This window comes from Equus przewalskii, chromosome 3 (genome assembly GCF_037783145.1).
Source record: "Equus przewalskii isolate Varuska chromosome 3, EquPr2, whole genome shotgun sequence".
Classification (NCBI taxonomy): domain Eukaryota; kingdom Metazoa; phylum Chordata; class Mammalia; order Perissodactyla; family Equidae; genus Equus; species Equus przewalskii.
Window position 1 is genome coordinate 98978389 of NC_091833.1, and position 26032 is coordinate 99004420.

The window sequence follows — 26032 nt, forward strand, 5'->3', positions numbered from 1 at the left end:
CACTGCCCTCGAAGATCACGGAAGTGACAGTTGCATAGATGCATAATTGCAATCACATTGCAACAAATACCATGCTTATATGTTCCAAGTCACAGCAGCAGCCTAGAAGAAGCAGCTACTCTTTTCAGTTGGATCCTAGAAAAGGTGACACTGGTGCTGAGTCTCGAAGGAGTGGTGAGGATGTCTCTGTGCATTAGTGCTGCCGTGAGTGGACCGGGCACTCCAGGAGGTAGGTGAAGCAGGGAGACTGGGCAGCCCTGGAAGCTGGGAAGATGCAGAGGGGACTTTAACTCTGAGAGGATGAAAGCAGGGTGGGTAGAGGGGAAATAACGACCCCTAAGACTCCATCCAAGCTCTGATCTTATGTATCTCTCAAGAGAGTGGGTACCCAAACTTCAAGCAGGGCTGGGCTCGCCAGTGGGGGCTAAATGGCCCCAGCAGAGAGTCAGCTGGTCATTATAATGAGGATGCTATTTGGACCTCTGTTCCTGGAAATTCCAAGTCCTGACCCCATAGCAATAGCTCCTGGACCTTCTGGCACTTTCCTTCTCAATGTGCAGTCACAGACCAACAACATCGGCATCAGCTGGGGGCTTCCTAGAAGTGCAGAATCTTGGGATCCACCCAAACTTATTGAATCAGAACCTGCATTTTTACAAGAGCCCTGGATAATTTCTAGGCGCCTTAAAGTTTAAGAAGCACTGTTCTAGTACCTTCTAGCCCCCAGCGGGATGAGTGTGTTCCAGGTCAGTACATGCTCTAGAACCTAGGGTGCCCCTTGTATGTTAAGCCACGTCAGCCCCGGTTTGGGGGATAGCAGCCCGCAGAAGTGGTCAGCCAGGCCACACAGGGGCATATTAGAGGACAGAAAAATGTATATAGAGTAGGACACAAGGTCAAGAGCAGAGAGCTTGAATCAGGAACAAAGGGGATTTGAGGTCAAGAGTAGAACTCCTGACCCCTCCTCTATTCCATCTTTGGACCTCTTTATCAAATAGTGTTTGCAATTCATAAATGTGGGCACAGTCAGCAAAAATGCAACTACGATCTGCCTTCAGCCACCTTTTCCTCTCCCTCATTCATGAGATTCAAAGATTTATGGATTTAAAGGCAAGCTTGGGTCGCTGGAGCCTTGCTCTGCCAGGTCTCAGGTGGTCAAGGGGTCCCGGCAGATCCACATCCTCCCCTCCATGAGCCCTGGAGCGCTCAGCCGAGAGCCGGCCAAGGGCAGAGCCACCACGCACTGAGGCAGACAGAGGTCCCTGGGTACACGCTGATCATCCTGCTTGCTAATGACTTTTCCCCTTCTCGATGACCTCTTTGCTTCAGAATCCCCAGCAAGCTGCATTCCTGACTGGAGATGTCAGGGGGACCTCATGTGAACTGCCAGCCACCGATTCGCTTATGAGGTTGGAGGAAATAGCTGGGAGGCTGCCCTCACCTTCCAGCCTGGAACTGGGCTGAGGGAAGTTCCATTGCTCGCTCACAGGCCACCCGCCTGGCTCTGGGATGGCTTTGGCAAACTTTGCTCCTGGCAGGCTGGACCCACAGGAACCCTGTCATTTCTGAGCTTGTGTCAGAGCGTGTGGCGGAAAAAGGCTCTGTGGCCACAGGGCAAGCCAAGGCCAATGAGATGGCCCTGCATGATGAAGGGAAAGGGACCCAGTCCACAGTGGACCTCAGGGGCTTGGGAGTCAGAATTTCTGGGCCCTGAAATTATCCTTTTCAGGCATTGGGAGGTGTCAATTCTGAGGATCACGAGAGGGACTGTGGGGTCAATGGTGACCTCCAAACCCAACCACAAGAATTTGGCTCAGTGACACGAGTTGAACTGACAATCCAGCTCAGCACCACCTCCTCCAGGAAGGCCTCTCTGGTTCACCCGACTAGCTTCTCTACTGGGGGCTGCTGCTGAGACTCCTAGTCTAAGAAAGGACAATTCTCTGCTAAACTCTTCCCACTGCTAAATTCTTCCTGCAAGCTTTTATTGAAGTTTAGGGCAACAGAAGCACAAGCCAGAGAGAGCTTTATGACAATGGCTTGAGCTTAGAGTCTGCACCTCCCTGGCAGAACTCCAGGTAACATGGGACCATGGCACTCCTGTTCCCAAAGTGGTGCCAGCGACCATGAACCTCCTCCAGAATGGCACTTCCCAGGCATCTTCTCCCATCACAGTACCGTCCACAGTACTGCCCTTTGGTCCCTGAGGGGAGAGCAAAGTTTCCTGCTGCTTGGACGAAGACCCTGGCCTTTTCCTGCCCAAAACGATTGGCAATGGGAGTATCGATTGCCTGTAGGAGAAATCCCATTGATCTACTGACCCATCGATCCATTGCGCAATTGACCTATTGCTCGCAAGAGAAACCCCATCCCACCCACTGCGGTCTTGTCCCCCTACCTCCTAGAAGACACAGCCTGGGCTTCCAAAGCCCGCGTTTGTCTGTCTTAAATTATCCCCCATGGAGGCCTCACCATTGTGGCCCTGGCCAGGTGCTGGTGGGGGTTTCCGTCTAGCATTAGGGGCAGAGAAAATCAGACTCTCTGCCCTCCAGCCACAGCTGCCTCCCAAGTGCCTGTGACCAAACGTAGGACAAGGGATACGCAGGTCCCAAAACAAGCAACCATTTTCAGTTGTGAGCTCCATAAATATGGACTGAGGAAGAAAAGTGTTCTCTAACTCAGCAAGGATACCGTGCTGGGAGCATGACATTACTACCACATAGGTTATCATTGCATAATAAATAGGACGTACTTCTCAGTCTGTGCTTCAGTGGCATCATGCTGTTGGGGCCTCCCAGGGGTGGTGAGCACTCTCATGAGGACTAAGAGGTCCCCCAAGTCCTCCTTCTCAGTAGGAATGGAGAATGTGCCCCACCAACAAAATGTTTCCTCTAGCCTACAACTTCCTACGCCCTGGCAGGTGTCCCAGCTTCAGTAATTTAACAGCCACCAGTACTTGTTACAAACATGTAACAAATATGCACTCTGCCCCAGGACAAAGCTGGGCGCTTTGCATAAAGGTATTATTTGATTCTCACAGCAATCCTGGGAAGTGGCTCCTATTAGAGGAGGAAACTGAGGTTCAGAGAGGTTAAGTGTATTGTCCAAAGTCCCACAGTGAGCGGCTGAGGCAGGACTCAAACCCTTGTCAGAATCCGTGCCCATTCTCTCAGCCATCAGGCGGTACAACCTCCAAAATGGGGCGACATCACCACATGCAGGAGAACTAAGTGTGAGAAACTGTCTCCAACTATACGCCGAGTCCTACCAGATGCTGAGCTGGAAGGGAGGGGAATAAAAGATGGGTCCGTAATGGTCCTTACCTTCAAGAAGCCCACATTCCAATTAGGAGGCAAGATGGATTCAAACCCCACAATGTGCCACAATGAGATGATAAGCTGTGTAGTCCTGATTATCAGAAAAGGGATAAATCGTAAATTAAAAGACTCAGGGAAGAATCAGGGAGGGCTGCGTGAAGGAGGTGCAACTTAAAGTGGACTGTGTGGGGTTGAGAGTGGGAGGAAGAAGAAAGAAGAGTATTCTAGACAGGAAGAGCATCAAGAACAAAACCCTTGAGAGGAGAATGAGCTTGGTATTTTTATGAGTCAGGGAGTCAGTCCGCCAACCAGTCTAGGGGTGCGGAGAGAGAACGTGCAGGAAGGAAGTTAGCCTATGCAGGGCACTGTCTGGCAAAAGGTTGATTTGGATATGGGAGCACTGGGGAGCCATTGTGGGTTCTGGAGTGAGTGCTCATGTGATAAAAGGAGTGAGTAAGTAAGATGGGGATCCCTGCTCCCCAGCTTCTTGAATTATGATCGTAGTTGAGAGGTAACCCCTCCAGCTACAGATTGGAGACTGCCCCAGAGAGCACTCAGGGTGCCTTAAATCTGGGGGCCCCTGAGGCCTTACACGGGTCTTTCTCAGCAGGGCTCCAGAACCTGTGAGAGCTGTCTGCAAGTGAGAGGGGTCAGGCTGAGAAGAGGCATTCGGGGAATGGGGTGGTTCAGTTATGCATACCTGCTCCCTAGATGGAGAGGTGAGGAGGAGAGAGCGCTGACATGTGCATATTAATATAGAGATATTGTATATATGTGTGTGTGTGTGTATGCTCACATATACATCTCCCAGGGGACAACACTTCAGCTAAGCCAGCAAGCAGTGGAAACTGTGCATAAGCTACCTGAAGCACATTGATGTGCCTCTAAACTATTTTGGCATCAAAGCCTGATGGACCATATGGAAAGAAAAAAGTGCCAAAAAAGAGAGGCTTATACTGAAAGAAACCAGGAGCCTGGCCTGATGGGCCCGACGTGGACCAGAGATGAGCCGGACTTTCTGTAGAGAAAGTGGGACGTCCCAGGGAAGCAGCTTCACTGGGTTGCAACAACGTTATGTGCCTAATGAGTCGTCCTAAAAATTACAGGCTGAGGTGGTCAAGACCCTTGGCTTAAGTGACGGGAATCCAAATCCAAATTCAAAGCAGTTCAAGCAAAAGGGAAATACGCTGGCTCAAGTATTAGAGTCATTTGGTTTCAGGCACAGCTGAATCCAGGGTACTCTTGCGATATAAGCAGGACTCTCTCTGGTCAGCTCTCAGCTTTGCTTTCGCCTGTGTGGCCTCATTTTCTGGCACTATTTTTCCGTGTTGTAGCAAAAGGGATGCCCGCCAGCTCCAGCCAAGGTCCTTCGGAAGGAGGGAGATTCTGCCTCTTCCATGGCTCGTTTTGGTCTTCTGCCCATCCCTGGACCGATCACTGTGTCCCGTGAATGGCACACTCTGGTTGGCCAGCCCAAGTTTCATGACCATTCATGTGGTGGGGGAGGCCTGGACCTTGATTGACAGCTCATCAGAATCCCAAAGTGCTGGGAAGAAAGAAAGTCCCCAAAAGGGAAAGTGCGGGGCAGAAAAAAAGAATCAGATATTCATGACAGTGCAATGGAAGTTGCGAGTCCAGAGACAGTGGTCCTGAAAGCACGAGCGTTGGAAGAAGACAGTGAGGTGTCAGGCAGAGGGATGGCTTGGGCAAAGACATTAGAGGGAGTCCTGTTCCAAAAAGATTTCCACCAATCTGGCTATATTCAAACGTTAATTTTTCTCTCTTTTTCCTTTTTTATGCTGATAAGTAAATGAAAAGGAATAGGATATATTGGAGGATATGAGGAAGCCATTTGGTGTAAAACTAATTCAGCCTGACCTTGTTATTCCAAGAGGGCCCAAAAGCGCCTGTTGAGCTTGCACTGTACATCTGCTTTAAACATTTACTATGTCCCAAAGACAAGAATGATGCCCTTAAAGGTAAGGATGTAGCTTCCCCCAATATCGGCATTTCTTTGGGGATAAGCATCTCTCTCCAGAAACTAAGGATTAATTACCAATCTTCTGTGCTCACCTTGTGACCACTGACCTGCTGACCTCTGACCTGCTGTGCCAGCTAAGCATCTCCTGACAGTAGTAAAAAAGATAGTCCTGTCATATGTGATGTACGCTCTGCATTCCAAGACAGTATCCACTCTGTACACCCCACTTCTTTGGTGCCCTTCTTTCCTTCCGGAAGGCTCCAGGCTCCAGTCCTCAAACTTGGCTCATAATGAACTCACCCCAGTTTTGATTTATAGATTGACTATGGATTATTTGTGTCAACAGTGCCTACTATTGATGCTGAAGAGAGCAGGATTGGGGCGCATTTAAAAGGCTGGATTGCTTATTTCTCTTAGGCAATAAAATGAAAGAGAATCAGTTCTTCCTCTCCCCCATAAATTGCTGGGCAGAATGAAAGGCTGTCCTCATTTCCCAGGAGCAGAGGGCCCTATGCTCCCAGAAACCACTAGCCTTAGCAGAGGCAGCCAAGCTCAATGGGAGCAGATTTCTGAGCACTGCCCCCCAGGGGTCCAGCAGCAGTGCCCTGGACGATGGTCACATTGGTCCCCCAAGCAGTCACATCAATCTCAGTCACAGCTACTTCTCTCATTCCCTACTCACTTGGCGGGGGCCTGGTGAAGAGCTTCTGTCCCAAGCTGTGGGGTCCCAGGTGGTCTTGGGAAGAGGAGAGGATGCTCCAGGCTGGCTGGACCTGGGTTGCACGCACGCACTCATTCGTTGATCGTTGGTTGAGCTCTATCACGTGTAAGGCACGGCACTAAGCCCAGGAGCTGTAGGGACAATTAGACATCGCCTTTGCCCTTAACGAGCTCACTGTGTGCCAGGGGAGCAGACATGTGTGCTAGATAAAAAATGCTTTTGCTGCTGAACCTCCCCACCCATTTTGAGAGAATCGTTCCTTCTTGCCTCAACCCTGTGTGATACTGTAGACTTAATTACAGACCTCCTCTCTCCCCACTGCCATCGTTGGCTCAGGCATGGCACACGAAGCAACCTGATACAAAAGCTTTATTGGGATTTTTCCAACTGGAGCCTGCAGGCGCCATATTCTTTTCTCCTTGTTTTTCATGATGATTGGAGAATGTGACCCATGGTGCTATGAATGGGATTTTTTTTCCAGTTAAAATTTTGAGTTGGTTATTGGTATATATAAAAACAATCATTTTATTAAATGTTGCCTGCATCTTGCAACCTTGTTAAACTTATTTATTCATTCTAATGATTTGACAGTAGATTTTCTTGGGGTTTTTCTTGGCATTTCTGTACAGATGGTTGCTCTACCTGCGGATGAGGAGTTTCGTCTCTTCTCTTCCAGTTATTTTATTGCTTATTTATTTTCCTGGTCATTTCTTTGGCTAGGAGGCCCAGTAAACATTGAAGAGTTAGTTGGTTGGGAGTGGGCATCCTTGTCTTATTTCTGATATTAATGCAAATGCTTCTAAAGTTTCACAATTAATACTATGCAATCATTAAAAAAAACGAAAATCTTCAACATGTATTATTAATTGAAATTTGTATATATTCCTTATAACTGTTTTATACCAGTGGTAGCATACTAATACACACTGTTCTGCACCTTCCTAAGCCTATGTGTATATGCTTGTATATGTTTTGAATATCTATGGAAAGATCTGGAAAAAACTGGGAACATTGGCAGCTTGCAGGGGAGGCAACTGAGTAGCTAATGAGACGTTCAGCTCTAAGTACCACTTTAGCTGTATACTGAAGTTTTGATATGTAGTGTTCTTAATGTTCTTCAGTTCAAAATATTTTCTGTTCTATTATGATTTCATTTCTCTTGTTTAGAGTGTTCTGTTTGTTGTTTTTTTTTTCATAAGGAAGATTGGCAACAATCTTTTTGCTTGAGGAAGATTGCCACTGAGCTAACATCTGTGCCATACTTTTCTCTGTTTTATGTGGGACGCTGCCACAGCTGCCTTGACAAGCAGTGCTAGGTCTGCGCCTGGGATGCGAACCTGTGAACCGTGAGCCACTGAAGTGGAGCACGTGAACTTAACCACTATGCCATCGGGCCAGCCCCTAAAGTGTATTTTTCAGTTTCCAAACTTTTGGACATTTGACATTCAGTTTAATTGCATTGTGGACAGGGGACGTGGACCTTATTATTTTAATCATTTGAAAATATTGTGACCTAATACACGATCACTTTCTAAGTGTTCCACATATACTTGAAAATAATGTTTTCTTTATTTAACAGATACAGCATTCTATATATCTTTACCTTTCATAGTTAAGTGTACCAACACGGAGGATCAATTCATCATTGTTTCTTGACCCCCATGCCTTCCCTCCTAGTTAATTTTTCTTCTTGTTGAAGTATATACATGAATAACTATTTTAATGAATGTCTATGAGTAATACATGTTTTTAATCTTTGTATTCCAAAGCATTTCTTAATTTATCTGGGGCTAAAATTAGAGGTTGTTATTTATTTTCCCTCATTACCTTGAACATATTTCTCTACAGCGAGAAGCTGTATAAACAGTGGTCATAAACGTCTGGAACTAGATCACTTAGTTTGAGTACCAGTGCCTCCTCTTATTAATTGTAAGAACTTGGGCAAGAACTACTGAACTTCTCTGTGCCTCGGTTTCCTCAGCTGTAAGGGGACGATACGAATCCTATCTTACAGAATTCTTGTTGGGACTCAGTTAGTTCAGACACATAAAATACTTGGTGTGGAGTCCAGCACGTGGTACCACTCAAGTTGTAATTGCCATCTCTGACCTCTTCTGTTGCTGATGAGAAAATTACTCAGTCCTTTCCAGGCAATCATATTCTTCTCCCTGAAAATCTCTTTAATATTTTCTTTCTATCTGGGTTGTTCTTCAGCTTCTCTCAGGATGTACTTTCAATCTGGAGGGCTCAGTCTTTCTACCATTCTGGAAAATTCTGAGTCGTTATTCCTATATTAGTTTTTCTCTACTATCTCTCTGCAACTTCTATATTCTGTCTGTTGTAGCCTCTCAAACTATCCTCCATATTTCTTAATTGTTCTGACATACTTTTAAACTTTTGTCTCCCTTTGTCATGTTTTGAGTAAACTCCCTGGTGTTATCTTTCAACTCACTTCTTTTCATGACTGCACCAAGTTTAGATTTTAGCCAGCATATTAGATTTTTTATTTTAGGACTGCATTTTATATTTCCAAGATTACTAATTGGTTCTTTTTCATATCCATCTTTTTTTTTAAAAAAAAGTTCATTTCTGCCTATTTTTTGTTTCACAGTTTTTAATTCTTATTTATTTCATATTATTCCTTTGCCTTCTTATTTAAACGCCTTAAATATATTTATTTTAAATTCTTTTTCAGACTGTTTTATTATTTTAGCTTCACCTGACGTGAACAACATCTCAATAGTTGGTTATCATCTGTGAAAGTTGGATTTCCTCGTGTCTGTTGGATTTTTGGTTTGGTTTGTAGAGTCCTTATAAGTTTGATCCATGTCTCTCTTCTCTCTTTTCTTCTCTTTCTCTCCACTCTTTCCCTTTCCTTGTCTGGGAATTTGTAGCTTCCTCTCTCAGCACTACCTCTCATTAAGTCTTACGTTGATGATTGTAGCTCGTGCTTACTGGCAACGTGGGGGGCTCACTCAGCGAGCAGGTGGCTCAGTTCAGGTCTTGGTTCCTGTGTTGTCCCGACCTCTGTCTACCAAACATTCAGCTTCACGTAAAGTATAGCCTTGGGCAGTGCTTAGAAGAAGATTTATCAGTCTCTTGTCCTACCTAAGTGGAGAAACCACCAGTCCTACTCCCAGCCTTGAGTGGGGCCCTGGCCCCTGCCTCTCCTGGAACGTGTTTAGTCCTTGTTTCTAGGAGCCAGACTAACTTAGTTCCACAGGGAGCCAGAGCCCACCCATCTCATCCTGCCTCGGGAGCCAGCAGGCCCAGGGTTCAGCCTCGCTCACTGCTGGGCGTTTCTTTTCTGTTTCTGGTCTACAAAGACGATTCTTGTTTGTGAGCTCAGTTATGCCTTTTTATGTCTTCAGTTTTTAAAAGTTTTATCCATTACTGCCATTTGTTTCTAGCAGAATGGGTGCCACAAACAGTTATTTACACCAACACCATCTTGACCAGAAGTGCTTTTTCTAACTTTTTTTGTTAACAATGAACAATTGCTACTGTGTGATAACAAATACATAGAGGAAAGGGCCACATCCACTGGCTTTCATAGTATGGACATCATCAGTGACCTTGGTCAACATTGTTTTCTCGTCTTGGTAGAGGCTGATGCCAGGATGCTGTGGGTTGAGGCAGGATAAGAACTGGAGACATGAACAGCAGGCAACTTTTTCAAAGACGTTTCCCTGGGAAAGAGAGGAGAGAGATAATGGAAAGTTTTTGTTTTGTTTAATCAGAGAGATTTCAATGTGTACAATCATAGAATAAAAATAGGGAATAGAGAGAACACTTGGGATGTGGCATAGATTAGAGGTTGAGAGCATAATCTTCTGAGTTAGTCAGACTCGGATTTGAATCAGAGCTTGGCCACTCACAAAGTAACTTAATATCCTCATTCCGTAAAATGAGGACAACAGTAGGGCCTACCTCATGGGGTTATTGGGAGGGTTAAATAAGATATTGTATGTGCAGTGACTGGCACTTGGTAAACACACATTAACTGTTGACCATGGTTATGGCTGACGGTGTGATGGTGCACGTTTGACGTGTCGACTTGGCCAGGCCACGCTACCCAGATATTTGGTCAAACACCAGTCTAGATGGCACTTTTTAGATGAGATTGATATTTGAAACAGTAGATTTTGAGTAAAGATTACTCTCCATAATATCAGTGGGCCTTATCTAATCAGTCGAAGGCCTTCAGAAAAAAAGACCGAGGTCTCCCAAGGAAGAGGGAATTCTGCCTCCAGATTGCCTTCAGGTGTGAGCTGCAACATCACGTCTTCCTTAGGTCTCCGGCCTGCCAGCTGCCCTGCAGATTTTAGACTTGCCAGCCCCCACAATGATGTGAGCCAGTTTCTTAAATTTCTCTCTTTCTATACACACACACACACACACACACACACACACACACACACACTCACATCCTATTCGTGGTTCTGTTTCTCTGGAGAACTCTAATATAGATGGTTTAGGAGAGAAAAGAGGGAGGATCATAAATAATAGCTGTCTTTCCTGCAGAGTCAGAGCATTAGTGCCCTAGACAGGAAGAGGAGCTCCGCAGACAGAGCTCTGGATGGAGGGGAGGCAAGGAGGGGTGGGGCCAGCAAGAGTAGGGGTGGCCCTTCTGATGGCTATTCTCTCTGGGAAGTATGGGAGGGGTCACATCCTGGGCCCATAGGGAGGCGGCTTGTGAAGGATTGTGGGAAATCAGGGGGCACTGGTGCTCAGAAGCCTCCCTGGAAGCACCGAGGACCCACCGAGGTTACGGATCATGATCTGTGATGTCCCCATGCATAGACCCAGCCCTGGCGTGTGAGGAGTGAACAGCCGGCTAAATCGAGGGTTGGGCTCCACAGCAGAGGGAACTGCAAGCCTGTTAGCAGGCGAGGAGAGAGCCCTGGTGGGATAGAGTGGAGGCAGGAGTACGACCCTTCTTGTCAGAGCTTTCCTCAGTGCCTGCCCACTGTCCTTGGGATGAAAGGAGAACTAGAAAGAGGATTCCCACTGGGACGGTAACTGCGGTTATCCTTGGCATACGCAAGATTTTTCTCAGATGCTTCTCTCACACACCGGAAAGGTGTCAATAGGTTTCTTTTAATAACACACAACTGAAGTGTGAAAAGCCAGAGTAACTGCCCCTGAGGTTTACATCCAAGGAATCATACAAACCCAGAGTGCTTGAGCTGGAAGTATCTAGAAAAGTCCAGAGAGTTGTCACAGGCAAACCAAGGCCTGTCGAAATCAGAAATCAAGTTCCAATCACCAGATTGGAATCTGGAGGGTCATGAGTGACCTAGAAAATTACCCAGAGACGACTACTCCTGGGAGGGGTCTGGTGGCACAGGGCGGGGTTCTGGCCTACGTGAGCAGCTCAAGGACCATCGCCTCCCAACTCCTGGCCCCTTTCACCACTGAGGCAGACCCCAGCCAGGCAGCAGCTGTCTGAGAGAGCCCCTTTTCCCTGGTTGTGGCCATGTCCCCGCACCCTGCCCACTCTGGGCGGGTTTATCTCCTCACACAGAGCCTATGTCCCCTCACCTCAGGGTTGGCTTCCATTATCCTTGTGCCTGGAGACCTTTGGAGCTGAGCTGGTGAGTGCCTGAGTCCCTGTGCTCCGCTGTCTGCTCTGAGTGTCCACTGATGCTCCAACTGTGAAGGGGGGATGGTGGGGGCACCAGGTCCCCTCCTGCTGATAAAACCAGAGAGGTGCTGGCCGGGCGAACTGAGGAGGCCCTGGTCAGCTCCTTACCGCCAGGACTATAACCGTTTCACACATTACTTCTTTAAGATAAATCTCTGAAAGACTGGTTGATATGCAAATATAGAAAATATATAGAAGGGTTAAATCCCTTCCTATATAGAGGGACATAGGTTTGCATACTGGCTCTTCTATTTCCTCCATATCTGACAATGTGGAGCAAGTTAGCATTAGTGGTTGTTACTATATTTAGACCTAATGTAGAAGGAATTGTGAGTTCTAGGTTGTGTTTGAAGGGATTTCATTGGCTGGCTATGCTGCCAGGCTTGGGGCTGGTGGCCCAGGGATTGGTTTGCTGGTGTTGGTTTCCTTGGGGGCATTGTTTCCGGGTGACTAAGGGAGAGGAGAGGAGTTTTGTGCACAGGTATCTGAAGAAGAAAGGAGAATAGTGCATGGATTAGTTAGCACCCTTTAGGTGGCCAAAAAGCAAAGACCAATTAAAGTGAGCTTCAGCAAAAATTGGAAGTTGATTGTGTAGATTCCAGGGTGTCTACTGTAGCCCAAGGTCAGTGATGCAGCAGAACCTCAGGAAAGATCTAGAATCAGGAGCTAGATGGGAGGCTGCCAAGACTGTCTCTCCTGTCTGCTACTCTGCACATCTGCTTCCTCCCTATTCTCTGCGAATCAGCTTTCTCCGTGCCTCCCTCCGCAAGGTAAAACACAGGCCATCCAACGGCTCCTGGGTTTTCTTATTACAGTTCTAGCTCCATGAGCTCCAGCTTAGAAACCACAATGAAAAGGGAGAATATGGAGCTTCCAGGTTGGGTAGCGCATGGAGACTCAGAGAGACAGTGGCGAGCTCGGAGAGGGCCTGGAAGCTCTGTGCCTTCTCCCCACATCTGGCCCTATGCATCTCTTCTACCTGGTTCTTCCTGAGTTCTGTCCTTTTATAATAAACTAGTAATCTGGTAAGTAGACACATTCAGAGAGAGAGAGTATCTTTCTGCCTGGGTCCCGGAGATCAATTCCAGAGATGCATCTTAATTTGTCCTGCTTGGGTCCCATGTCACTTCTTCATCACTCACTGTTGTCAGGGGGAGAGGGAGCTCTGACTAATCAGGTCTGGGTCATGGGTCTGTTCCTGTGGCCTGGGTCATGGAATCTATTAGCAGAAAAAAAGGAAATGAGGAAGCTTGTTGAACAGAGGAAAAAGAAACATAAATACCATAGCCCACTCCAGGGAGATTCCCGGCTTCTCCCACCCCCACAGACCTAGCCCGGCTCTGATGCCCCAAAGCAGCAACCCCAGAGGACAGCCACACACATAGGAACAGTCTTTTCCCAGAGAACCCAGGCAGTGGCAGCCTCCATCCTCAAAGGAGGGAGACAGAGCTGAAAAATACAAGCGAGCCTGTGCTTGAGCTTATGTGGGACACCACCATGGGCACCCCGAGACATAACCAGGGGAAATTCTGGATGGAGCTGAACCTCTGTGCGAATATCATATTCAGGGCATTAATATCACTGGATGTCACTTTCTACCCTCAAACTCATCAGACCTGGGAGCACTAGTTTATCGTACAGGGGAACAATCCCTTATAACAGGTCCTCTAAGCTTTTTCCAAAGTTTTTACCATAATAAATAATTCTGCAGTCAGTCTCCTTGTAGTTAGATCTTCAAGCACATTCTTGACTTATTACTATTTGTGAAAGTTAAAAGTGAGAAAAGCCAGAAGGACAAGCTGTGAATAGGAAAGCCTCTGGGTAATGAAGCAAGTCTTAGCCAGAACTCTTAGGGTTGCAAGCAACAGAAACTCAGGCCAAGCCAATTTCAGTGAAAAGAATATTTATTGACTCCAGAAACTGGGAGTTCCTGGAATGGAGTTGATTTCAGGCGTGACTGGATGCAGAGACTCAATATTATTCTCTCTCTGTGTCCATTTCTCAGCTATGTTTTTCTTGGGATATCAGGCTCATTACTATTACAGAAGATGCGCTTCCTCCACGTGGCTTTGTGGTGTGGAGGGGAGAGGGCGAGTATCATCACGGACAGGTTCAGGTTTACATCATCCAATCTCAGTAAAAAGTAAGCTCTTCTCTCCCAGCGCCAGACAGAAAGTCCCAGAAGAGTCTGATCTTACTAGAGTAACATTCCCACTCCATGAACCCATCACTGCAGCCCAGGAAAACCTACCCTCTGGCCAGAGAAGGCGAGTCCTATGATCAGTAGCCCCAGCACACCCATGTGGAATGCAGGAGGGTCAAGTGCCAAAGGAAAGAGGAGAGCTGTTACCGGAATAGGTAGGTAAGGGCTGTTGGCAGTTTGAAAGAAGATGTGCAAAGTTGAGTCCTGTAGGCTGGCCAACATTGTGTCCTGCTGCAAGGGGCTGGGACACACAGGAAGCTCTCTCCTTAAAAGCAGAAATGAAACCCACTTCTGTGTGTCATGGCACACAGCGTACACCACGCTAAGGTGTGGCCCTGGGGAGCTGTTTATAGGGATACTTGTCGTCAGTGTAAATACAGTGAAGGACCCAGGCCTTCTTTGAAAGATGGTCTGATCTTGAGGAGAACATAATTTTCCCCCGAAATCACTCCAGGGCTCCTGATTTCCTGTAAAACCCAAATCTAATTCCACTCTAACGTGCAATCACACTGTGAGGCCAAGGAAAGAGTGTGAGCTTTAGGGTCAGGCAGACAGTCTGGACTGCATTGTGTGACCTGAGGGCAAGTTATCTTGAACATCTTGAAGGGAAAGTTGGCAGCATGGTGTCACGTTACAGTCCTGGCTCCTGAAGTCACCCCATCTCCATCCTTAGCCACATGCCCTTGAATACATTACCTGACTTCTCTGTGCCTCCAGTTCCTCATCCATAAAATAGGCATGATGATAAAACTTAGTTTACAAATTTGGTCAGCAGATTAAGTGAGACAAGTCATGTCAAGTACTTAGAACAGTGCCTGGCATACAGTAAGCACTCAATAAATGTTAGCTATTGCTATTATTATTACTGATATCTTTGAATTCTCAATACGCATCAGAGTACCTGGCCCAGAAGGAACCAATTGACTTAACCCTTGGTAACCTCATTTTCCTAATCTATAAAATGAGAACATTACTCATCTAATAGGTTGTCATAATGAAGAAATGAGGTAATGTACGTAAAGCTTCTGGCACAATGCCTACCTTATGATAGGTTCCTTTCATTCTCTCCCTTCCCCTGCCCCTGGCTTTCGAGGTCCTCCATGATTTTAGGGACCAAGTCTCCTTGAGTAGCAAAGTGCAGAGACCCAGCTCAAATTTGCTTGTACTAATAAAGAAAAAGTATTGGCTGAATCCAGGGACTCAAATCCAGGGACTCAAATGATGTCATCAGGACTTCATCTCCTTCTTGCATTTATTTTTTTCCTGTAGTGCTGACCTCACTTCAGGGAGATTCTCTTCATCTGGTGGCCTCCAGCAGCTCCAGATCTTCACCAGGTCTCTTAACCTCTCTGCACCTCAATGATCTCAGTAAAAGGGGGATAATTAATAATAGTAATAATTAAGTAACATAATGGTTAACATGTGTAAAGTGCCTAAAACAAGCTTTCAATATATATTATTCTCGTTGCTGCCATTATTCTTTAGCAATTCCAAAGAACAAGAGCTTCTCCTTCTGGAAAACTCCAAGGATTGAGTCTTGTTGGATCAACTCAGATCTCCTGCCTTCTTTGAGCCAACCACTATGAGAGAAGGGTAGAATAATCTGACAGTTCGAGGCTGGGTTATTTACCCAGCCCTGGAGCTGGAGCCAGACACGGACGAAGAATTAGGGAATTTGGTCCCCCAAGACCTTCTATTAAGAGAAGAAAAACGTGGACTGTGGACAGGCGAGAACAGAAGGTGGCCCAGTGGTGAACTCGCCATCTCCTGAGTTGGAACTGATGACTGTCTTCCATTTCCGCCCCCAAATAACCGTGGAGCCTTGGGCATATTACTTAACCTCTCAGAGCCTCTGTTTCCCCACTTGTGGAAGTGGGATAATTTTTCATCACAAATGTTTGCTTTTAAGCTTTTTATTGTAGAAATTTTCAAGCACATTCAAAAGTAGACACAATAGTAAAATGAACCCCTGGGTACCTATCACTCAGCTTCAATAATTATCAACACATGGCTGACCTTTTTTCATCTATATCCCACTTATTCTCCCCACACCCTGCTCCTGGAATATTTTGAAGCAAATCCCAGATATCACATCATTTCATCCATAAATGTTTCAGTATGTATCTCTAAAAAATAGGGACTATTTTTTTCTCAAACATAATCACTAGACAGTCATCACACCTAAAATTATTAACAATATTTCCTTAACATCATTCAAAAATTCAGAGTTCAAATTTCTCTGAATGTCTCCTGATTGTCTTTCACTCTTGATTTATTTGAATTAGGATCAAATAGCTATGCCTTGTTCTCAGGAGCTCTAGAGTCAATGCTAACAAGAGAAGATTCATTTTCCTAAAGCACCATTTATATCATGTTGCTCCAGATTAGAACCCCTCAGTGATGGCCCGTTATCTTGGCCAACTCGTGTATATTAGTTTGCCAGGGCCGCACAACAGAGAACAGCCTGGGGGCCTTAAACAACAGAAATTTACTTTCTCACAATTCTGGAGGCTACAAGTCTGAGATCAAGGTGTCGGCAGAGTCGGTTCCTTCTGAGGCCTCCCTCCTTGGCTTGCACATGGCTGTCTTCCTCTGGTTTCTCCACCTCGCCTTCCCCCATCTGTGTCTGTGTCCTAATTTCTCCCTTTCATAAGGACACCTGTCATATTGGATTAGGGCCCACCCATATGACCTCATTTTACTTTAATTACCTTTTTAAAGACCCTATCTCTGAAAACAGTCACATTCTGAGGTCCTAGGGCTTCAACACAAGAATGGGACAGGGGCACATTCAGCCCATAACATCATGGAAAGCTCTGGAGTTAGAATGACCCTTCCCAAAATTGTCCCAGTTGGGCCCAAATGGCCAGGTCTATATGGATCTGTCATTGGATGTGGGACTCTCTGGGAAAGATGTGACTTTGGGAGAGGCCACTCTTTGCAGCTGAGTCAGTCCCCAAGGAGTCTGACAGCTGAAGGTGGTCTGCGGACAGCACCCCAGTAGCTGGGCAGCAGATCCTTCATTGAAGGGGGCTCTGGGCAGTGCATCGCAGGGTCCACCACCAGTGGATTCTATTTCTTGCAGCCAAACAAACCTCAAGACAAGGATGTCATGAGAGTTAAATGAGACAATAATTCTCAGCTCCCTGAGGACAGGGAGTGTGTGTTGGTCACTGGGTCCCCCATCAATGATAGACACGGCTGGCTGGCCAACCCATCACTCATGCCCAACTGCTGCTGCCTTGTCCTCCTCTACCTCGGAGGCAGGAAAAGCTCAAGTCTCATGTTCTTGGCCTTTCTTCTGGATAAGGAGAGGTCTGCTGGGTGGGGTTCTAAGATAGCTGTGACAACAGGGACAGATGGAACAGATGCTGCCACCCCCAATGCAGACACGACATATGAACTGAGGCAGCTATCTTGCACAGCCAGGGGAAGTTCAACAGAACTGCAGGCCGGTGAGAGAATAATCGAGAGCTGGTAGCTGCAGACCTCCAAATTTTTTGTTAAATGAGAAGAATTGAATGGTGTCCCCATAAAAGATATATTCTCACCCCGGGACCTTTGCAGATAGAAAAAGAATCTTTGTGGATGTAGTTAAGTAAAGGATCTCTAGATGAGATCATCCTGGCTTATCCAGGTGTGCCCTAAGTGCAATGGCAAGTGTCCCTATAAGAGAAGAGAAAGAGAGAAGAAGACACAGAGGAGAAGGTGACAGAAGACACTGGGGGCGAAGACTGGAGTGATCCATCTATAGGCCAAAGAATGCCAGGGTTGTGGGCAGCCCCCAGAAGCTGGGTGAGAACATGACATGCATTCTCCCTCACAGCGTCCAGAAGGAACCAACTCTGCTGACACTGGACTTCAGACTTCTGGCCTCCAGAATTGTGAGAGAATAAATTTCTGTGGTTTTAGACCACCAAGTTTGTGGTACTTTGTCATGGCAGCCACAGGAAGCTAATACACACTGTGTTCTCGATTATTTTATTATTTGTAGCCTGTCTTAGTCTATTCAGGCTGCTAAACACCAATACAGAGATCAGGTAGCTTAAAAACAACAGAAATTTATTTCTTACCGCTCTGGAGGCTGGCAGTCCAAAATCAAGGAGCCGGCATGTTGGATGATAAGGGTCCTCCTCTGGGCTGCAGACTGCCAGCTTCTCATTATAACTGCACATGGTGGGAGGAGTGAGGGAGCTCTGTGGGGTCCCATCCATGAGGGATCCCCTTGTGTGACTTAGCACTTCCCAAAGGCCCCACCTCCTAATATCATCACCTTGGGGATTCGAATTCCTTCATATGAATCTGGTGGAGGACCCAGGGGTGGGGGGGCGGGACACCCAAATATTCAAACCATAGCTTAGCCCAAATCTTAATTGCCATAACCTAGCAGTGCCCAGTATACAGTAGGCACTCAGTAAACGTTAAATGAATGAACCAATGTACTTAGAGCACATGTGGGAGGTGGAGGAAGGCCAGGCTGGAAAGGCAGGCCGAGGGCTGACTGCAGAGAACGCTGATATCTTTCCAAATGTGGCATTCGGCCTTTTCTGTTGAGGTAATGGGCTGTCATCGTTGGGTTCTAATCCAGGCACAACACGATAGAAATGGTGCTTTAGGAAAATGAATCTGCTCATGTTAGCATTGACTCCAGACCTGCGGAGACAATAAGGCACAGATAAATGTTCCACACATCCACGCTTGGAAGCGCAGAGCAACTGTCCAAATGAACCATGCTGTCCACTGGCTGAGCCACGAATTAGTTCAAATCTTCCAGTTGGAGAAGTCTCAGAGCTTTCCACTACAACATGCAAACATTTACAATGGCACAATGGGGCATTATGGTAACCACTCAATGAAATCATATGAAGGTGCCAACTATCTGTCCTCCCACCAGGACCCAGTCCTTTAAGCCTGATTCTCCACCCACGAGCCCTGCCCTCAGGCAAAGATTCCCAGCATTCCCCTCAATGGTTCCAGACCTGGAGTCACTTCTCACACACTCTTGGCTCTGACCCCATCTTGACTCCGCCTGTGGCCCTTTGGCTGTCTGCAACAGATCCTGGCATTCCTCACTCAAGTTCCAGGCCCATGGCATCAACCCACGCTCCCAGCCACAAACAAAAGGTGACTTGCCACTCCACAGGCCGGGCTCCCTGCTACCCTCTTAACAGTTTAGGGAGTGTGGTGGGACGACCAAGCCCAGGCTTGGGTCCAACCCTGGCTCAGCCACCAGATGTTTCTTAACTCCTCTGAACCTCAGTTTCCCCAGCTGATAACAATGCCTAACTCACAGGGCAGCTCTGAGGATGGGGGGAAGGATTCAATCAATGAAATGAGACATGGACTCTACCCTCATGGGACTTACACTGTAATGGAAGAACACAAACAAGTTATTTTCATTTATGAAAGGTTAAAATTCAGTCAAGGGAATTTTGCCAAGTGCTTTTAGTCCAAATCTCATGGACAAAGGCTTCAGAGTCCCTGCTTTGAAGCTGACCCTCAGGTGCCGTCCTGGGTTGCAGAACACTCTCACGCAGCAGTTACGTGCAGCATCTAATGCTGTTCCTGAAAGACAGTCTTGCCTTAATTCAATACATCTCTACCCCTCTAGTCATCCAAAATGAAAGTGGACAGAGGACCAGAGGTGCCTCATGCTTCCTTGGATAGACTGTGGTGGGCACACACCAGGGCAACGTGTGCAGCAATTAGAAGCCACACACTGATGCACGTACACAGAACACAGACGGATCATTAAAAAACATGGTAGATGAGGCTGAATGCTCTCTCTGTGCCAGGCACCTTCTAAGTACGTGACATAGACTAACTCATTTAGACCTCACCAATCCCAGGAGGTATATACACATCCTTAATATCACCAACGTACAGAGGAAGAAACAGAGGCACAGAGAAGTTCGGTAACTTGCCCATGTTATACAGCTGGCAAATGGAGGAGCTGAGATTTGAACCAGGCAGCCTACACACTTCACCTCAATGCTATACTAAATACACACACACACACACACACACACACACACATTTTTCACCACCCGCCATTCTGCCCATGAACTGCCAGTTTGTTCTCAATCCATCTTGGTCCTTCTCCTGCTCTCCTCCATATCACAGGGAATGAAATTCCTAGTTCTCTTGCCTCCAGCTTCAGGGCTGGTTGTGGCAATGGGAAGCTCTGGTAGGAGGAAGGGAGAGCCAGGGTGTTCCTCCCTTTCTGTTTCCTGTGGTATCTCCCACAGCCCCTGTGCCTTTTCTGTGGCTCTGGCTCCCTCCAGATGGTTCCTTCCCCATTTGTTTCACATCCTACCAGGAGTCCCCACTTTAGGGCCCCAGATGTAAGCCCCAGCTCTGGATTCTGGTAACAGCACTCTTCCCATTGTCCCGTCAGTCCCAGGGGTGGTGGTGGTGGTGGTTTCCTGTGGTGGATAACCTCTGGGTCCCTTTATCATCATGTTTATCTTCTCAGTTCTCCTATCACTTGTTTAACCAATGCCCTATATTAAATTCCCTCTGTTTGAAAGACCTAGAGTGGTTTCTGATTTTCTTGAGAGATCTTGACTAATAAATCATTTACGTGAATTAAAAATATATGCACACTCTGGTGGAAGGAGTCTAGATGCCTGGGATGTCTAGATGCCTGGGATGGAGGCCAAATTCTGCCTCCAACCCATATGAAACCTTGATCTCTTTGTCTATCTTCCTCGGGCTTTGGACTTCTAATTTGCAACGTTGATGTTAGATTAAAGAGGTGTGGATGTGTTTTAAGTACATGTCTACTCAAATGCATATATATACACATATGTATGTCAAGAATACAATTTTTTTCCCAAAGGTAACATGAATTCAAGGATACCTATGAATCACATACATAGTTGCCCATGGAGCAAAGAATGAGGATTAGAAACGAGTAAACAGACAAACAAAAAGTTCTGGGACTGACCAAGAATGATATGACATAACTACTACCTCAACTTGAGGTCTTATACAAGTAATTCTCATGTCCCTTTGTACATGGAGACACCACCCAAGTTTGGGGAATAATGTCTGACTTCAGACACAGCATTCACACCACAGATATGAGGCAAAAAACTGGGAGATGGGCAAGCTCCTCCAGACTCCCCCAAGAGCCTCTCAGTGCTTCTCCCCATCCTGTGGGTGGTGACTCCCACGTGTGGTGTGACTCTTGGCTGCTCAGAGCCTTCACGTTATGTAGGGGAAGAAGAAGGAGAAAACGACTATTTGGGGACAGCAAGCAGCTTCTGCCACAACAGAAGAGTAACATCTTTAGGGAAGATCTCCAGTAGCTGGAAGAGAGAAAGGCAAGATAAGAATCTCCATGAGGAAACCAGCCCTCCCTCCCTGCAAGAAGCAACTGGAAAGCAGAGCACGACAGAGCAAAGCAGTGGGTCTTAACTTTGGACCAGCCGCATGCTGCCATCCAGGACTGGACACATCACTGATCTCACGCATACACCCTGCGTGCTCACGAGGCGAAGGAAAGCCGTCTCGGACTTGGGTTCACAATCACTTCTTTCCCTCGCGATGAGAAAGCAGAGCCTGCTTTTCAGACGTGGCCGTGCTGGAGGAGGCAGCTCAGCCCAGAAAGGCTGCTGGCGCCATCTAGTGCTCAGCTGGAGAACCGGCTCAGCGCGCACCCCTGAATGGGGGCGGGGGGGGGGGGCTCTCCAACACCCCATCTGCCTGTTCAAAAACTTCACAGCATGCCAATTTGCAAATATTGGGAAATCGCTTTGCCTTGCAATCTTCAAGGAGTAAACCTCCTGAACCCATTGCCAGGAGAGCCCTCAGAATCTGCCAGATGATTACCTAACCCCCAAAGGGCTCCTCGCAGATTGGACATTCCGGGCCTGTAAAACCCACCGTCGGCACGCACAGAATCATAGGAAACTTGGCGTCCGAATTTCATCTGCAGCATCTCTCAGGGGCTACCTGAGCTTTTCCTAAGAGAAAAATCTCTCTCCTTCGGTGTGAAGACATCTGCTTTCCAGAGTTCCCCACGGCCACCCTCTCTGAATAACAATTTCCAAACCAGTTGTTAGTTCACATTTAAAATTGAGAGTCACGTTTTTTTCTCCTTCTAGGGGAGAAAAGAGTAGCTGTTTCAGGGATCGTTAAGCCCCAATTTCTTTACCAGGATTCTGGGCGTAAATGGCTTAACTGTTCCACCCTCTGTTAGTGAAGACACACTGCAATCCGGCTTGATCCTGAAAAATGAATTTTCAGCTGCAACTGCTGGAAAGGGGCCTTGATTTATTTATAATCAGCTAATGTTGTCATTCAACAGGAAAGAGTAATAATAACACGAGAAACAAAACTTGAGCCCTGAGTTAGGGTGCAAGATTTGGGAACACGGCTGTTTTTTGGTTCTGAAATAGACAAGAAATAAAGATGAGACAATGCCAGAGTGTGCGCACTAATGACTTCATAAATAGCGAAACAATTTTGACATGCTGCTTCCAGGGAAAGAAAGAAGATTTTTTTGTCTTTTCCATCAAAGACTGTATTGCTATTTTGGCCATCCAGAATTTGTCAGGAACATGTTTCCCTAATCACAGGGCCAGTGATTTCGTTTTGTCCTGAGGCCGTGGTCCCCTGTCAGCTGCTGTGACTCTCCCCCTCCCCCCTCCCCCAGAGGCAGAGGGAGGTGTAGGTAGGATGGGAAGTGGGAGAGTGCCCTCTCTCTTTACCAGCATCAGAAACATGCTGAAGGTGCTAGAAGGAATTGCCTTTTGTCTTCCAATTTAGGTTGGGTTTTGACAGACCGCTTTTACTTTCCCGGCAGCTTCTCAATTCAGGCAATTTCACGGCTTCTCTTCTGCCACTGAGCTATGTCTGCAGCAGCGGGGTTATTAGCTCAATTGCTAAGCAGCTGCGTTTCGACTGCAGCCCAGACCCACTCTGGAGGCTGTGCTGGCAAGCCGGGAAAAGCCCAGAGTTAACTGGGTGATCAGGGCAGCCCAGAGGGGGACAGCGTGTCCTGGTTAATTATTCAGCACAATTGGATGGCTGAGAGCTGTCTGTATACTTCCTTTCAGTGAATTGGAATATAATGAAGTAGAGCTCATTCATTCACTTAACAAGTGTTTATTAAGAGCCATACTAGAGCTCTTCTGAATGTAATTAGCCTATTAAGCAGAGCTACGCTGAAGGGGAAGAGAGTTCCAGGTGGAGGGAGTGGCAAGTCCAATGTCTAGGTCATTAGCTTGGCCTGTTTGGGGCCAAGCAGGAAGGCAGGAAGAGCTGGATGCAGACAGGGAGGGAGAGAAGGATGGGGGATGAGGCTAGAAGTCAGGAGCCTGGGCTGGGAGGCCACGTCATGTCCAGCTTTCTAGCCACGGTGGAGACGTGGGATCTCAGTCTAAGTAGGAGGGGAAGCTACTACTGAGCTGGAAGACCATGTTGCTTCAAATCCCAGAAGTGCCTTCAAAAGCCATAGCCTCTAGGATGAAACCTCCTCCCAAGCATGGCACCCAGCCAGCTTCATCTCCGGGCTCTCCTCCTACCCACCCAGCCCCCATCTCCATACACATCAGCCATTGCTCTTGCGGCAATATCCCTTTCTCTGCCCAACAAACTCCCACCTACCCTTAAAGACCCAGCATATCCATTCTTGCCCTATAGAGCCCCAGAGCACCTTGGACACACTCCTATTATCCAGGATTCAGCTGCCTCTTTAAGGGGCCTCTTGACCTCCGAGACTGGAGGCCTTACAGGGAGGAAGCTGGTGCTGGCCTGGGTCAGATCAGGTAGAACAGATGCAGTAAGTTCTCAGTGGATGAATGAGCAGATGAAGGAGTGGAGGAGCAGATGGGGAGAGTTAACCCTCTAACTCCCTGTCAGCCCTCTACCCCATGGTGTGGCGTGGATTAGAGCTTAGGCTGGGAGCCAGCTGCCTGGGGTTACATCCAGCCTCCACCAACTACTCCCTGGGGGACCCTGGGCAAATGGCTGTGCCTTGACTTCCTTATATACAAAATAGGGATGATAACAATGCCACCCCATACCCCACAGAGTTGCTGAGCAGATTAAATGAATTAATGCATTAAAGTACTTGGGATGGTGCCTAGCACACGGTAATCATTCAGAAAGTGCTAGGATGATTATGGCAGCTATTGCTGTTGCAAGGGAAGGGAAGGAGGCTGCAGGAAGTGGGGCGAGGGCATCTCGGAGGAAGGCGAACTCTGCTGCCTTCTTCTCAGCCTTGCCTGGGGCAGTTCTGAACCACAACAAGGGCCATTCATAAAAGGCATGTGTCAGAGATGCTAGAGGAAATCGTATTTTCATTAGTCTCCCTATAATGCCAAAGTCAAATTTGCTTTTTATTCCCAAACTCTTCCTCACCTTCTTGGGACCCATTACCATCTCCTCTCCCTACAGAAGGGACGGATTTAGAGACTCAGAGGTGGGGTTGTGGAAGGAAGTTAGGCTCAGAGCCAGAACACCTGCGTTAGAGTTCTCACTCTGCCACCTGTCAGCTAAGTGGCCTTGGGCAAGAAGTGTCACTCTGAGTCTTGATTTCTTTGGCTGTAGAGAGAAGCTGATGGCCTGGGACCTGCCTCTGCAGGCTGTGGTGGGGACAGGCAGTGGTTCCATGCGCAGGCTGTGACGTCAGGCTATTATGGCTCAAATTCTGCCCTCTGTTAGCTGTGGACCTGGGTGAGCTACCCAGTCTCTCAGTGCCTCAGTTTCTTCCACTGAAAAATGGATAGTAATAGCTTGCACCCTATTATGGGCTGAATTGTGTCACCCCCAAATTCATATCTTTAAGTCCTAAACCCCAGGACCTCAAAATGTGACTGTATCTGGAGGTGAGTAATTAAAGTAAAATGAGGTCGTTGGGGTGGGCCCTAATCCAATATGACAGGTGTCCCTATAAGAAGAGGAAATTAGGACACACACACAGAGGGAAGACCATATGAAGATGCCGGAGGTCATCCACAAGCTAAGGAGAGAGGCCTCAGGAGAAGTCAACCTGCCAACACCTTGATCTTGGACTTCTAGCCTCCAGAATTGTGACAAAATAAATTTCCGTTGTCTAAGCTCCCCAGTCCATGGTACTTTGTTACGGCAGCCTGAGCAGATTAGGATACACTCCATTAGGTGGCTGTGAGGTTAAATGAGATGATGCACGTCAGTGCTTTCAGTAGGGCCCGGCATGCAGCAAGGGCTCCACACTTGCCAGCTCTGCTCAGCACAGGGGAGGGGCTGATGCATGCAGGGGCACACGGCTGCGGGGGATCCCTTCTCTCAGTTCTACCCAGACCTGGTGACACCTGCAATATTGATTGCATGCCTACTGCACGCCAAGCATTGCATGGGGAGATGGTCTCCCTGCCTCCATGGAGCTTACAGTCTAATCTGCGGAGAGAGAGAGAGAGAAGATAAGCGAACCTTGGAATAAATAAATCCTTACCAAAGTGAAAATAGAAGCAGGGAGCTATGTGATAGAGAAACAGGTGTCCGGCCAGGGCTGAGAAGGTGTCCCTGAGCCAGCTGAGGTGGATGGCAGGAACGAGGCAGGCCGAGGTGGGCAGGAGCCAGGTGTGCTGGGGAAACAGGAGGCCAGCATCAGGAAGGAGTCAGGATACCCTTCTTCTTCCTTTTTCAAGGGCACTGACAGTGGAGCAGCTGCTTAGGGTTGGGCCCCAAATGTGCCTCAGTTTTCTTATCAATAAAATGGGGGTGGGAGTAATATTAGTAATCCTCCTAGAGTTGTGAGGACCAAAAGAGTTTATATACATGGAGTACTTACTACAGTGCCTGGCACATGGTAAGACTCTGAGGGTTACCTTGTATTATTATTACTTCATAGCAATAATAACAAGCAACATTTATTAAGTGCTTATTGTGTGCCAGGCATCTAAAAGCTGTGCTTGGAATATATCATTCAGTCTTCATAACAGCTTTTGGAGACAAGAACTGTCATAACCTCCATTTTACTGGCGGGGAACTGAGCACATGAACATTGTATCCCAGATCACATAGCCAAGGATGTGGCCAGGCCAGGACATTCCCCAAGGCAGCCAGACTCCAGGAGTGGGCACCCGGCAGCTGAGGCCAACGCAGTCCTGCCAGAGAACAACACCTCTGTCGGCGGCTTTATTCAAGGACTCTCAAAGCTCCCCTCCCTGCC

General features: G+C 47.3%; 2 long non-coding RNA genes across 2 annotated transcripts; both read left to right on the forward strand.

The window, feature by feature from the left end:
• LOC139082338 (uncharacterized) lies at positions 1-7778 on the forward strand. Its single transcript, XR_011538238.1, has 2 exons — positions 1-229; positions 1330-7778. It is a non-coding gene; the product is annotated as an uncharacterized lncRNA (long non-coding RNA).
• A 4359-nt stretch (positions 7779-12137) lies between these two features.
• LOC139082340 (uncharacterized) lies at positions 12138-15866 on the forward strand. The gene is made up of 2 exons (XR_011538239.1): positions 12138-12436; positions 15139-15866. It is a non-coding gene; the product is annotated as an uncharacterized lncRNA (long non-coding RNA).
• Positions 15867-26032: the final 10166 nt, after the last annotated feature.